The following is a 15,662-nucleotide window of genomic DNA, read 5'->3' on the forward strand; positions in this document are numbered from 1 at the left end:
CAGAAGAGGGCACTGACTTCCCTGGAACTGGAGTTAACAGACAGTTGTGAGCCACCATGTGGGTGCTGAGAACTGAACCCCAGTCCTCTGCAAGAGCATCAGGTTCTCCTAAAAGCTGAGTCATCTCTCTAGCTCCCAGTTTTTTGTTTTGTTCATTTGGATTCTTCAGTTCTGTGCACCTTCTCTGTCATGGAATAACTCCATCCATCCCTTCCATGGTTGGACTAGGAAAAGACCTTTCATTCTCTAGACTTGGTCTGTGCTTACCTTGGGACACTTTGTTTTTGTTTTTATTTCCAATGTCTCCTCCCACTGAATGAGGATGAACACTTAATGATGGGAGGTAGTAGTGTGGTAATTAAGCACAACCTTTTGAGTCAGATTAAATGGGTTTGAACTAGGACTCCAGCACTCACTAGCTATGTTACTCAACTTCTTTATGACTCATTTTCTTTGTGTTACATAGAACCAGTAATTACTGCTGCTTCACAGAGATACTGCAACCTAAATGAGGTAGATAGCATACATAAAATAGAATGGGCACAGTGCCCAACATAATGATAGCAAGAGCTTAGTAATTCACAGTTGTCATCAACTATGAAGTTGATGAAGCGATGCTTTCTGTATGTTTAAACAGTTTACATATGAGTGAATCCATGAAATATACTTACGTTCAATATATTTATGTTCGATATACTTATGTTCAATAACCAAGGATGGGTGTATTCTCAGAGGTACCCACCCAAATGTAAAGGTCCAGGTTGCATAGATCATGGCATTTTCTCTTGAGTTAATAATATTATCCACGGAAGCCCAGGACCTTTGCTCTCACATTTGATGGAATAACTGAGAAACACTGCAGTTCTAGCAGGGAATGGGGGCCGGTCTTCAATGTAGCTTCTGCCTAAACATGCAAGACTCACTAAGGATGGTGGCTGGGAAGTGAAGACTATCAGTGATGTAATGTGAGGCTGTTCTGATGTTAAGCTGGTATGTAGCAGGATAAGCAAGACGTCTTCATATCTAACCCAAGTTTTGATGGTGTATTTAGTCTCTTACCTCTCCTGTCCTCTGTAGAGATGAAGAACAGCTGGCCTGCATCCTCTTTATAGGAGAAGACTGTTAAGTTTGCCTGGGGCACTTTTTCCACACAGACTAAACAACTCCAGGTCCTTTAACCTTGCCTCGTAGGTTCTATTTTTCTGTCTCCTTAATCATTTCGGTTCTCTCTTGGAACTTTTCCAGTCTCTCTACATCTTCTGTTAAGTAGAGGACCTCAGACCGAACATACTCCCTTGTAAGAGTGTGTCTGCTGTCAAATTCGTTATCACGGAACAGGGAGCTGTGGTGCACTTGGCTTTTATGGTGGCTCTCCACCATGGCGAGCGTTCTCGCAGCGGGTCGCCTGTCTCCTGTCAATCCACCAGGCAGGTCCTTAGTCAGCGCGTGACCTGCTTTGATTGTTGCTCTTCTTTCAGTTTGTCTTGAATCGAGACACTAAGCGCGTTTGTGTCTGTCCCCGCTGATTGTCACCCCCGAGGATACAATTTTGTAATCAGCCATCACGCTGAACCCCCAAACTGTCTTTAATGAGCCATTTCCTTAATGTGTTGAAGCTGCTTTGGATTTTCTTAGCATATCAGCGATTTCCCTCTTGGGTTCATGTTATTCATAGTCTCTGGGTGTCCACAAAAAGATTTCTAGTATTATTGAAACCAGACCCAAGATAAAAATCATGGGGCACACTTGAAGTCCGCCTTTGTTTACTGAGCCATTGATCTCTTTTCCAGTCAGGAGTGGAGCCTGGGGCGGGAAACACAGGCCGGTTCCTATCTTTCTGACAGGCTGATGAGAATGTCATATGTTTTCCAAAGCTTTCCTGAAATTGAGACATTATGCAGATGTGGACAAATGGTTAATCCTCCAGCTCATACACGCCCTGAACTGATAGTCAGTAGGAAAAGAACTATTTATTCCAATTATCCTTGAAGCTGTGGCTGACTTTAAGTAGCACTGATTTACCTGTCATGAATTCTGTACCAGATTAAAGTCATGGAGAAAGCTAGAGTTGACACATGAAATTCAACCAGAAAGACACTAAAAAAAGGAAAAGGCACCACCGGAATTATTATTAGAAAATTATTCACGTTGAGCTTAGCGCCCATGACACTTATTAGATACCGAGATGTCATGTGAAAGGATGCTAGTGTGTCCACTAAAATGTCTACCTGTAACAGAAGAGCTGGAAGAGGGGAGGGAGGGAGTGTTAACATCCATGACACCCCAGCTTCTTAAACTGTGGGTCATGGCAGAATGTGGAGGTAGTGGAAAAAATGGAAATAGTAAAAGGTTCTAATGCCCAGTGGCCCAAAAATAAATTCAAAATCAAATCTTTAAAGAATCTTCATAAGATGCCTGTGTTGCATCTTATAACTTCAATGTATCTTTGGTCCTCTCCAACCCTCCCCCTACTCCCCCCCCCCTACACACACGTTGTTGTTCTTCTGGAGCTGTTCAACTTGGGTTTTTTAGGGGTCTTTTACAGGGACCTGTGCTTATCTATCAGGCTAGACTGGCTGCCCAGCAAACGCCAGGGGTCCTCCTGTGTCAAATCTCCAGCCTCACTCACGGCACCAATCTGCTTTTTTTTATATAGGTGCTAGAGGGCAAACTCGGGGCCCCTTACTTGACAACCAGCACTTGACAAGATGACCTATCTCCCCAGCCCCGAACTCTTGGTTCAGATCATACAACATGACAACGTAAGCACTTTGTACTGTGTGTGGCATCGTGCCACACAGCGACGACTCTGCTGAAACACCTCCACTCAGACTATTTACGTTATGAACTGTGGTGTTTTGACTACACAAAGCTTCCTGCTTGTCTAGAAGTGTAATGGTTCAATCATAGAAAACAGTCAAAAATTTCCTACAATCATTTCTAAGACTATAAGCATCAAATTAGTTTATCTTTGGATTGGATTCTATTACAGTGTTTGATTTTAAAACCTATTGCTTACGTTGCTAAACTGAGATTCATAAGACTCATTAAATGAACACTGACTTGGAATTAGGACAGAATTTCTAGCAACTTCTGAAAATGGTACTAAATATACTTTTGCCATCTTATACTACATTTTTGTTTGTTTTTCTTAGAGACAGGGTCTCACTATATAGCCTAGACTGGCTTGGAACTCACTCTGTAGACCAGGCTGGTCCCAAGCTCATAGAGATCCGCCTGTCTCTGCCTCCCCAGTGCTGGGATTAAAGGTATGTACCACCTTGCCTGGCCCGATATTTATGTGAAGCGGCATTCTCAGCAGTGATGATTATAAAATATCAGTCAACTCTGAAAAATACCGAGGATGCTGTGTCTTGAAATATCAGACTTTCAACCCAAAATTTAGTGCTTTATGTAAAAAACAAAGCAGCATCTCATTATCATACCGATTTGCTTTCATCTTTAATAAACGATAAAATTACATGTAGACCAAAGAAGTGTTTTAAATCCATTTCTTTATGCTTTGCGGTCAGTAAATGCCTGGTTTCCTTTATCTAATTTGTACACTTACGTATCCAAGGGTGTGTAACAGTTTCTCAGGCCGAAAGGAATTGCAGATGGAGAAAGCTTACAAAGGTTTATCGTCTGGAAGCAAGATACTTTTCTGTTAAGAGTGGAGATGCAGTCAGTCGCCTTTTCTGAAATCATGAGGTCTTTGGAGGCCCTGGCCAGCAAAGCTAGTCTCCCGACACACACAGTGTTCCTGGGCCCTCCACCAGGTGGTGTTGGCTACAGGGACTAGCATTTTGAGATAAACTGTCAAAGAGCCTGGCATTCCTGCCCCTTTCCGGTTTCTCTTGTGCCGGTCTGAATGAACCGACTGGGGGTAACCCAAGGGCTGGTAATTGTGGCGATTATTTACCCGTGTGCTCCTGGGCAGCTTCGGGCAGTGGGCAGCTTTCCAGCCCTGGCTTGACATGGGCTGGCCTTTGCGAGGCTCTAATTACCCATTCCAGTGACAGTAATGGTACTGGGAACGGCAGCCTTCTTTGGCTTCCTCCATTATAATTAATTGCATCGAATTCCAAAAGATTTGTCCGTTGCAAAACTCATTTACTTTCAGGGACTGCCGGATGTCCAGGCAGAGAATGATAGCTGGAAGACACGGGATGAAGTGAAACTGTGCAGGATTCTGATACAAACCAAGGAGCTGGGAGGGTGTGTGCCTGTCTGTGCAAGTCCCAGGAGGGAGGCATAGGGCTGCCCTGAGTTTGTTTGCGCTGACGTTCCTTCATTTAACCTCAGGAACTCTCTATCCCTAGCTCAACTCTGCCTGGGAGCACCAAGTCGGAGCCCTCCAGAGCCAGGTGAAGTGTGTTTTGTTTGAGCCAAAGTTCGTTAATGGTTTGAGGTTTGGCACAGCAGTGCTTTTACGTTTCAACAAGTGTTAGGAATGGAAACATGGAATAAAAATACAATTGGAGTTTTTGAAAAGCAATGGAATGGTGGGGCGGGGGCTCCCGTCAGCCTTCTCTCCTACTTCAAGAAAAGCAAACATTGTTTTCCTAAGTCGTTCTTGCATTCTCATTAATTTAAGGCAGGAAGCCTTCGGTGGGTGTGACATAAACAAGTTGGGCTCGTGGGTCGGGCTTCCTCATCAGTTTGCAGCTGGAGAGTTGGCTGCGCCGCCCAAGCCCATTCGGGCCTCTCGGGGGATGACTTGTTGACTGAGCCCCGCAGAAGGTGGGAGGGGCGGGCGAGCGGAGAAGGTATAAAGGAAATGCTTTAGCCGTGCAGTCACTGGCGATTGTAATTCAGGGGTGGTGAGTTTGGTTATTCCTGCAGAAGGAATCTGATTCGGAGTTTCTGGAAAGTTCCCTGACATCCCGCCCGGTAGGATAGTTGTGATTTTCGTTGGGGGCTCCCCCACCCCAACAAGAAGCTAGGCTTCTGCTGACGGTGAAGCGGAGTGGTCATGAAATAATGATGTTTGGAGGTGCAGCTTCCTAGAATGTAGGAGAACTTCGGCCAGGGTGGGGTTATCTGGGTGCCGGGGTGGGGGGAAGTGGGGGAGCGTTTTTTCCCAGTTCACCGCAGGAAGCTCCCGCGCACTAGATGTAAACAAAAGTGTCTGAAAGAGAAACCCCAAACTCCCTGCTACCCTCCCGGTGGTTTCCTTTTCCCTGCAGAGGACGGGGTGAAGGGGAAAGGACTCTGGAATGCCGTGGAGTTTTGACAAGTGAGGAGTCGGGCTAGGATTGCATTACAGCCTTTTCATAACCCCCTCCACCCGCCGAGCAGGGAGGGGTCCTCCCGCACATCCGTAGCCCGCTGCGAGGAGCGTTGGCGGCGTCCTGCAGGAGCCGAGGCTCGGGGCCACGGGACAGCCGGGGGACCTGGGGAGGGCAGCGTCCCCGAGAAGCCCGCCCCGCCCCGCCTGCCCCGTGCCCGGGGCTGCCAGCAGGTGCTCGGGCTAATGACCAGTCTCTGGGGCTTGCTCAGCTCAGCCCCAGAGGATTACCCGGAGGCCAGCTGCTCCTGCCCCTAAGGCTCCCGGAGTTGCTGAGGAAAGAGGTCTGAGAGAAAGCTTCCAGAAGTGACTTCGAAACTGGAGGTAAGAATCTAACGGGGGAAAGCCCTGGCCTTGAGATCTGATCCAGACTGAGGTGCCTAGAGAGGCTGGATCCGCCAATGTGGGAATTTTTAGCCACAGACTCCCAGAATGAGCGGCTGCCTGCCGGGCTTGTGACTTTCTGCTGGGGTTTTGCTAGCCTGGGATGATTTGTATTCACTGGGAGCAGCGATTTGGAACTGGTTTGTCAAAGGAGGCAACGTGTGTGTGTGTGTGTGTGTGTGTGTGTGTGTGTGTGTGGTGTGGTGTGGTTGAAGCAGTCTGGGTGTCAGTCCTACGGTCCTTGGACCTTCCTCCTGGCTTTTGGTTAGCTTCTGGTTACCTTTTGCAGAGCAAAGCTATTCCCTGTGGATGTTTCCACACACAAGGCTGTCATCTCTGGGGACAGATCTTTGCTGCAAATTACTAAACACTGTGCTTGGGTAACAGCCCTGTTCGCTGATGCGCAAACTGTTGTGATTGCACTACCCAGGAGTTAAAAGTTTTTTGTTGTTGTTTTGAAGGAGGGATGCTTGGAAAGAGAATAGGTTTTTAACTGCTGTTGTTTTGGGTATTTGTCTGGCTTTATTGACACAGGGCCTCCCTCTGTATGTAGCCCAGGCTGGCCTCAGACTAGGGGTGGTCCCCCTACCTTAGGCTCCAGTATTGGACTATGGATAACAGAGTTGTGAACTTCCTCTGGCTGAAGATGGCCTTTTGTATCCCACAGTCCTGCTGTAGTGGGCAGCTGAGAAGAACTGAGAGTGAAATGACTTGGATAAGTGGTAAGAGTAAAGCAGGGGCGAAACTGTCATCTTCCGAGAAAAGTTTAAGAAAAAAGTGGAGTTATTTATTTATGTCTATGAGAGCTCTGTCTTCATGCACGCCAGAAGAGGGACTCAGATCCCATCAAAGGTGGTTGTGAGCCACTATGCATTTGCTGGGAATTGAACTCAGAACCTCTGAAAGAGCAGCCAGTGTTCTTAACCATTGAGCCATCTCTCCAGCCCTAGAGAGACTATGTTTCTAAGAATATAAACATTTCTCTTTGCACAAAATGGGTTGAATTGAATATGATAGGAAGCATAATCTATAAAAGACTGTGTGATAACTTTTTTAATCCTAAAATCACATTATAGATGAATCATAAAGTAAGGTAAGATTCTCAGACCTTCAGTCATACCTATATGGGCTCTAGGAACAGCTGTGGGACTCTGGGGTGACAGTCAGAGCTTTGTGAAAGGAGGCTCTGTTGGGCTGTATAGAAATAGAAAAGAATCAGCCAGACAGTGGGGGTGCACGCCTTTAATCCCAGCACTCAGGAGGCAGAGATCTCAGAGTTTGAGGCCAGCCTGATCTACAGAGACGAGTTCCAGGACAGCCAGGGCTGTTACACAGAGAAACCCTGTCTCATGCCCCCTACCTACTCCCCAGAAAGAGTTTCTGGATAGACCAGCCGGAGACTGAAATGGGATATTGGGGCTGGAAATGTTGGGGAAAACCTATATGAACTCAGTTCTAAGGTTCTCAGCCTGCTCTGCTGAGTTTAACTGTAACTGTTGGGGGGCCCGTTTAGGCAGCCCTCCCACCTTGTCCATTGTAGCTCGAATCTTAAAAGGTCTTTTTTTTTTTTTTTTTAATTTTTCGAGACAGGGTTTCTCTGTGTAGTTTTGCGCCTTTCCTGGATCTCACTCTGTAGTCCAGGCTGGCCTCGAACTCACAGAGATCCGCCTGCCTCTGCCTCCCAAGTGCTGGGATTAAAGGTGTGCACCACCACCGCCTGGCTTTTAAAAGGTCTTATTAATAAAAACAAATCTGGGGCCAGGTATTGGGGTGAACGCTGAAAGATCATAGAAACAGAACCAGCCACAGCTGACCTCACCTCGCCAATCCCTCAGCTGGTCTCATTTCCTCAAACTGGAAGCCTCTGTGTCCTCATCCGAATAGATCTCAGCTGAACTGCTGTTCAAAAGTCTAAAAGCTTAACAGACCTAATTCCTGGTTCTCATGACTTTTATACCTTTCTGCTTCCTGCCATCACTTCCTGGGATTAAATGCATGTGTCACCATGCCTGACTGTTTCCAGTGTGGCTTTGAACTCACAGAGATCCAGATGGATCTCTGCCTCCAGAATGCTAGGATTAAAGGTGTGTGTGCCACCATTTTCTGGCCTCTATGTCTATCTAGCAGCTGTTCTGTTCTCTGCCCCAGATAAGTTTATTAAGGTGTACAATATATTGGGGGACAGAATATCACCACAGTTCATAGTGGAAGGAAGCTAGTATAAGACTAGCAGCTACACCAAGTACTTCCTTTCTGATTGTTTCCCACTCCCATAAATTACCCAGCATCACACCACACATTGGAAGATTCTCCTCAACCTCTGCTGTTGTCAATGTCTGGATACCCTGAGGTCCTCACACTGCAGAGCCCTTGAAGAGTTTTCATTCCTCCCTGTCTCTTGGACATGCTGCTCAGCCCTGCCTTCACTGGGGTATCATTTCTCCAGAGTTTTGGCTTGGCAAAGGTGCCCTGCCTTCTTCGGTGGGTGCTCCAGGGAGTTGGCTGGGCTCTTCCCAATTCTTGTGTGGCTTCTGATTCTTACTCTGGCATCCAGTTGGAAGCCTGAGCTATTCTTTTTTTTTTTTTTGGTTTTTCGAGACAGGGTTTCTCTGTGTAGCTTTGCGCCTTTCCTGGAACTCACTTGGTAGCCCAGGCTGGCCTCGAACTCACAGAGATCCGCCTGGCTCTGCCTCCCGAGTGCTGGGATTAAAGGCGTGCGCCACCACCGCCCGGCTTTGAGCTATTCTTTATCAAAGTACACCAGTAACTTTAGGTCATTGATTAAGTGATTGATTGAGACTGGGTATCATCACTATGTTACCTTGGCTGGCCTCGAACTTGCTGTGTAGACCAGACTGGCTTCTGCTTCCCAAGTGCTGGAATTAAAGGCATGCACCCACCATACTCGGTCCAAGAATAGAGACAGCGATCATTTTCTTACCCCTCACCAGCCCCAGTTGCTGTGCCCCACGGACAGCCACTTTCAACATACAGAAAATGGGTAGTCATTTTTAAGTGGTAGGTGCACCTGCGCCCCGTGGTTCATCTTTCTTGCAGAGGCTGTCCTCTTCTGATTGCACTCTGGGTTGGCTGCCCTTGAGCAAAGCTGGGCTGCATCAAGCATCACGATTCTCCCGCCAGTAGGCACAATGAGCCAAAAGACGGCAGGAATGTTTTAAATTTAGGAGAAGGAACTAACCCTCCAAGACTGCCACCATCCCAACAAGTCCACGTGTCACTGTGCTGGGGATGTGATCTACCTCCTTCTCATGGGCATCCTTTATCATCTGAACGCCCCCAAGCTTTGCCTTTGATGTTCTTTTCCATAAGTGCCCAAGAGAACATGCATATGAAGTCGGGGTTTTGAGCGCCTCCAGCACTGACGGTCAGGTGGAGCTAGGGTTGAACTCCGCAGTGGAAATCCGTCCCCCTTGGAATCTGGGAAGTTGCTCTTCCTAGGCTCGGTCCCCGGCTCACGGGTCAGTTTGCTCATAAGTCAGCTGTCATTAGACTTCCTAGTGTTCGAATCTATTTCCCCCCTCTAGGAATTTTTTCCTCTGTCTTTTAATATCCTTTCTCTTTATAATGAATATTTATTGTAATATGCCTTGGACGAGAGAGAGTCTGTGTCCACGTATCATACTAGCCTTCTGATGAGCTACCTCAATCTGGAAAATCTGCCTTTTGGTTCTGAACAGTTTTTTTTTTCCCCCCCTGAGGTTTTTTTTTTTTTTTTTTTTTTAAATAAGAGTCCAAAATAAGAGTCCCCTTTCTCTCTTTTGGAGCAACATTAATTTGGAGGAAGTTTTTATGAACTGAATCATTAAACTCTTACCCATTCTATTACATTTCCTGTTTCCTTTTTTTTTTTTTTTAAAGTTCTGCTTCCTGGGAAATTTCCTTATTTTGTCCTCCAGACCATATATCCCAGTTTTATGTTGGCCATCAAATCTCTAAATCCCAAGAGCTGCTGAAGGTTCTGAGTTGTCTTACAATGACCTCCTATTATTGTTTCAGGAATGAAAAGTGTCTCCGCTCCGCAGGCCTCGGGGACAGCGTCTTTGAAGTCCTTCTCCCCTGCATTGTCTCTGTTTCCTCTGATTTCCCCTTAACTGTTTATTTTCTTTTTTAATCTCTTCCATGGTCAAGGCTTTCCCAACGTGTTTGATGATCCTTGACCCGTCTCTGAGATGCTAATTGGAAAGTCTGAACGGATGGCTTGATTCCGAGGAACATTTTCTTTTCATTAAGGAGACCCAGGGCAGTGTCTCCAGACACACAATGCCTGGCGCACGGTCCACTTTCCACATGTGTTTGCACAGTAACTGAACGGCATAGGGTCCTGCCGAGGTCAGAAGGGTTGCTAAGTTCTTTAAGTGACTTGAAAGTGCATCCCAGGGCCTCCAGGAGATTCGCTGGCTGGTGTTGTCAATGGAGAACTCGCATCAACAGAAGCACTGTCCTCCCTGGGGCAACTGCCTAGGTGGAGAGAAGTCTCTGTGAGCAGGGACTCAGTGACAGTCTGAAGGGAATAAGGAGCCATAACATTTGCTCTGGAGACCTTACTGGTGGTAGCGCCTCACCCACCAGCTACAACAGGTGATGCCATGTCTGGAGCTGCTCTGATGCAACAGAGACAAGAGGCAGCAGAGTGAAGACCTTCACCTGCAGTCTAGGCAAAAGGAGATGATACAGGGATCCCCTGGCTTCATAGACTGACCGTCAGCCAGCCTACCTGCATTTGGGGGTACCCTTGTCTGGTTGGTGCACGGTACTCCTCCTTCCCAGGGCTCCCTGGGGTGCTGGGGATGAAGACCAGTAAATAGGCTTCCAGACTTTTCCCCAAGGTTGTGCTAGGATCAGCTTGCTCTCATCTGGAAGTCAGGTACTGCCAGTTGATGACTGCTCGTTTATGTGCCTGTCAGCTTCCAGAACCTGCTGCAGTGGCTCTTTCTCCCATGTGCTTTATCTTAGTTCAGCTTGCCCACCATCTTGCAAAACTTTTCAACTTCTAGCCATTCCTGGGTAGTCCCTGGGTGATGCACCCAGCTTCACCCTGAGACTTTCCTCAGTCTTTCCTTCTGTGTTTATGCCCCACCCCTACAGGCACCTGCTGGGGTAGACATGCAAACAGGTCATGCTGCACATTGTACCTGAAGGGTGCCCTAGGCTCTATATGGGTTGATTATTGGGCAGAGCGATTTAGAACTGATTTGTCGGTGACTGGATGGAGCATGGGGCAAAGGGTGTTTCGGAATAGTTGATGCTCTAGCTTACAAGGTTCCATGTTTGTGACTTCGGTGAAACATGTTCCTGTTCATTTGTCTCTTCAGTCCTCCCCCAAGTCGCCTGGTGAGTGGTGGAAAAATCATGTGGACCTAGAAGGGCTGTTCTCTCTGATGCTCAGCCTATCCTGTCAGGGTACCTTCATTCCACAACCCAGAATCGGATAAAGGAAAGAATGCCCTGGGTGAGGAGGTGTGAAAACAGATCTGTGTGGAGTTTGTTCATTTCTTAGAGAAAGATACAAAATAGCGGTCTTTCATCATCTGCATGTAGCTGTCTGGAAACACTGGCCTCCAGCCTCCAACCTGAGGGCATCATAACGGAGAAAACTGCAGATGCAGAGAGCTGGAGAACTAGGCTGGAGCCTCACCTTCTCCGCATCTCCTGTCCTCTGTGGAAGCCATTTTGAGTCAAGGTTTGGTATCATTTGTCACCAAAGTGATACAGGTGGAGATTTACTCATGCATCACCTTATCTCTGAAAAGAGTTGGGGAAACCGCAGGCTCACTGAGATTGGAGCAGCCTGTTTTCTCATTTGATCCTTATATTGATCCCAAGTGGGATTCCTCTCCACTCAGCCTCTTCTGTAGGCAGACGAGAATAACCTCATTCTCTTCCCACTCCAAAGGTAACAGTAGCTATTTATTGAGACACTTGGGGGTGGGGAGAAGGGTTTTTTTTTTTTTTTGCTTTGTAGATTGCAGTAAACCCAAGTGAAGACCGATTTTAGTTGACATGCAGGGAGGAAACCTAGAACAGTCTAGCCTATAAAAGTCGGAGGCCAGTTTTGACTCCCCCCTGGTTTCACACCATATGGTTTCCTCTGTTGTCTATGCTTGGTATTTGCTTTGCAGACTTGAGGACGTTTTAAAGATGAAATAAACTCCGAAAGTGCTTGGTGGTGTCAAGAGGTATAGAATGTAGGAGAAAATAGACTGTCATTCTGTGTTTTCCGGTTTGACTCAAGTGGCGGGGACGCGCTCTATTTTTATGAATGAAAGGCCTGTCTGAGCAGTTCCATTTCTGATAAAACTCCAGCCTGAAGGGAAGTCCCTTCATTGCAGAAGTCACTATACCACCATTGTCCTCTTTGTATCTGTGTGTCTTGTTAAAGCAAGACTCCCAAGGAAGAGTGCTTCATACTGTAATATAGCTAAGCTTTTCTGAGTGCTCAGTCCCTGCCAGGCACTGTTATAATGTCACGTGCATGAGTATCTTAATGTCTTTTAATTTATTAATGTGTGTGTATATGGGAGGGCGGGGGTTGGGAGGTACGCACATGCCACAGCACACACGTGAGGCCAGAGGACAACTTTTGGGGTGAATTTTCTCCCACCTTGTTTCTGGTTTCCCATCTTGCTGCAGGAGTGTTGGGATTACAGATACACATGCTGTCAAATCTGGCTTTTTAAAGTGGCTTCTAGGATGGAACTCAAGTCCTCAGGCTTGCATGGCAAGCCCTTTTAGCCACAGAGCCATCTTGCCAGTCCTGTATAGTGATCTTAGGAAGATATTCTTATCCCCATTTCACAAGGAGCTCATGGAGCCATGCTGTTCAGAGAGATGGTTCAAGGTAGTCAACACTTCATTGATGGTGCCGAGATCCCATCGCCGGCCCCATTGAGAGCCCATTCCATACTATGCTCTACACTGTGTAATCCATTATGTCCTAAACACCCTTATACCATCTGTGGTGTCCAGCAGGAATTCAGACACTGTTGTGAATGAGTAAGCACCAGGATTTTTCATATTATTATAAACTCATTGATTTTAATGGCAGCACATTTCCCCCCATAGAGTCAAAGGCCATAATTTATCTAGCTCTTCCTTGAGAATTGTGTAGAGCTGTAGTATGGGTTACAATATATGGGATCTCTTGAGAGATGACCATGCGGCATTTTATGATTTAGCTGTTTTTGGTTTTTGAGAGAGGGTCTCACGTAGCCCAGAGTGGCTTCCAACTCCTACCCTCCTGCCTTCACCAACCAACTGCTGGGATTACAAGCATGTGTCCGCCTTTTCATCCTTCTGGTTTCTTTCTACCTCCCCACATACAACCCTTAGGAGATGACTTCATCCTCATCCGAGTTCCAGATTCCCAGTGCTCACACTAGAACCCCGCATGAAAGCCTATGGCATCTGGGAAACACAAATATTTTTAGAACTGTTTCCAGGGGTCCCTGTTGAAAATTAAGCATGAGTTGGCAGAGAGATGCTGTTCGGGATAATGACCCCTGAAATGTGTCCTGCCAAGGGCCGTTTTCCAGGTGTTTTCTCATAACGTGTCTTACTACACTTTTCAATCTAGAGATAATATATCAAACTCATTCATTACTTGTGACTCTTGGCTGACCTCTGAGATTCCTTTTTTAATTGCCAGCCGATAGAAAATGCAAATGGAAAAACACATTTGTGTGCAAACTTTGGAATTTGATATCTTTGGAGTTGGGGAGCTCATAGGTCTGGAAGGTAAAGGAAAATAATGAGATGATTTTTCCTAGTTGGTGGGTGTCTTGACAGTTCCAATTTTTTCATCATTTATAAACACTTTTTTTAGAATTTTATAAACAAATATACTATGCCTTAGACTATTGAAAAATGTCCCCAAGTTACTTACACTTAAAGTTCTCATTTTAGCAAATTCAGTACATCTGTGATATAGCAGAAGTCTTTTATCTTTCCTTTTAGATTCATCTTGTAATACAGTCCTTTCATACTGTGTATAATATTTGAAAAATCAAAAATATATTTATCTTGGGCTAGAGACTTTGCTCTGTGGGTAAGAGCATTTGCTCTGAAAGTATGAGAACCGGAGTTCAAATCCCCAGCACCCACATAAAGATCTGAGCATGACTGTGAACTTGTAACCCCAGCATTGGACAGTAGAAATAGGAGTACCCCCCCCAAGAGCTCTCTGGCCAGCCAGCATTGCTGAAACACCGAGTTTCTAGTTCAGTGAGAGACCCTGTCTCAAGATGGTAAAGTGGGGACCAGTAAAGGAAGATAGCCACCATTCTGTTCTTGGCACCACGTGTGTGTGCGTGAATGCAAGTACTTGCACACTCATGTGTCTGAACCCCCCACACACATACAAACGTGTCCTAAATACATCTGAAATATGCATTATGCATATGGCAGACATGTGTGGCTTTCTTGCCGGCCCCCCCCCCCCCGCCCCCGCCCCCTGCCCCAGCCCCAAATTCATTTTCTGGCTTCCTCTGTACCAGGAGGATCATGTTTATGATCTGTAACATTGGATTCCCTTGCCTTTTGCTTCTGGCTGGATCCAGTTAATAGGACTCCACCTGGCAGAAGACAGGAAGCAAGAGGAGAGAGGTTGAAGTGTTCATTACCCACTCACACTCGTCCGAACCTCGCTGACAACAGCTAATTTCTCTCAAGCCCTTGGGGGCAGTTGACACTCATGGCTCCAGCTCCCATCTGGTCCAGCAATGCTGCTTCCTTCCCCCCTTGCCTTTCAGATCTGGAGATGCTAACCTCTGGGTGCTGTACCCTGCCTGACCCTTCTGTAAACCATCCCTGTATGAAACTCTTTGAGCTCAACCCTTTAGTGTGTGCCTCTGATTCCTGGACATTGACTTATACATCTCTCTTCCTGATAGCATCTTTCTTTCTTTCTTTCTTTCTTTTTTAAAGACAGGGTCTCACTGTATAGCCTTCTCTATCCTGGAACTCACTATGAGACTAATCTGGTCTTGAACTCACAGAGATCCCTTGCACTGCCTCCCAGGTGCTAAGATTAAAGGCACATGTCTTTGTGCTGGGATCTGGGAGAGTTGCTTTGCGTCATCTTATTTCTGTTATTCTTCTCTATTAGATTCCAAGTCCCACGTGGGATGGGGGTGAAGAGAATTATATAGAGAGGGCTATCTAATATGCTGTTTGGCATCCAGAGGTCATAACAATTTATAACTCCTGAGGTCAAATAATGTACATAGAGAAGTGATTTGTGGATATCATGTGTCTGTGAGTGTTAATGGATTTCATAACCTGTCTGTGTATGCTTATAGTCATTGGTTCATGAAGCAGTCAGTAATGGCCTGGAGGCTGTTGGAAGTAATGCACTGTACTGGGAACATGGGCTCATGTCCTTCAGAATCAGGGGTCTTTTAAAGGACTAAAGTACTAGAATATTTAAATTGAAGGGGTTCCCACAGCATATCTAATCCAATTTCCTTCTTCTGAGGTGAAGTTCAGGTTGAGAAGTTCAGAACTTTTGTCTGGAGCAGGTTTAGTAGACAGCAGGGATACTGCCAGATTGGGTATTCCAACTGTCTTGCTAGGGTCTTTCCCCATCTTTCTCTGGTCACACCTCCCAGTCATCTCCTATGTGTTTCTGCTGCAGCAGCTGACCTGAGTCAGGTGTCCCTAAAGAAGCTCTGCTTGCCACCCCTTATTGCTTCCCTCTGCTGCAAATGCAAACCAGGCAGTCATGCTCTGAGCTCATAAAAGGGCCTAATGGGATACAGACGGTAGATTCCAACCCAAGCTCCAGCATCAGTGCCACATGCACACTGTTGAGAGAATATTCAAACTGATCCGGAGCAACTCCTGGACATAACCCCCCACCAACTTTAAACCTGGAGCAGTATTTTATGTGGGTGTATGAGGTGCTGGGGTTGGATTGGGTGAGTTAGTCAGAGGCTCTGCTAAGGGGAGCCAGACTCCCTACACTCCTCTG

At 46.4% G+C, this 15,662-nt stretch overlaps 1 protein-coding gene across 6 annotated transcripts in view; it reads left to right on the forward strand.

Annotated features, from left to right (window-relative positions):
• The window catches only part of Pdzd2 (PDZ domain containing 2), a 375,253-nt gene that overhangs the window by 178,450 nt on the left and 181,141 nt on the right, over window positions 1-15,662 (forward strand). The window contains exon 1 of one of the 6 annotated variants that reach the window (XM_052743098.1): window positions 5,160-5,614. The exons of the other annotated variants lie outside the window; for them this stretch is intronic. The gene's annotated coding sequence lies outside the window, so the exon portion shown is untranslated. Of the gene's footprint in view, window positions 1-5,159; window positions 5,615-15,662 lie in introns of those variants that run through there. 6 annotated transcript variants of the gene reach the window in all.

Source organism: Peromyscus californicus, unplaced genomic scaffold (assembly GCF_007827085.1).
Source record: "Peromyscus californicus insignis strain IS unplaced genomic scaffold, ASM782708v3 Scaffold_18__1_contigs__length_77618521, whole genome shotgun sequence".
NCBI classification, from domain to species: domain Eukaryota; kingdom Metazoa; phylum Chordata; class Mammalia; order Rodentia; family Cricetidae; genus Peromyscus; species Peromyscus californicus.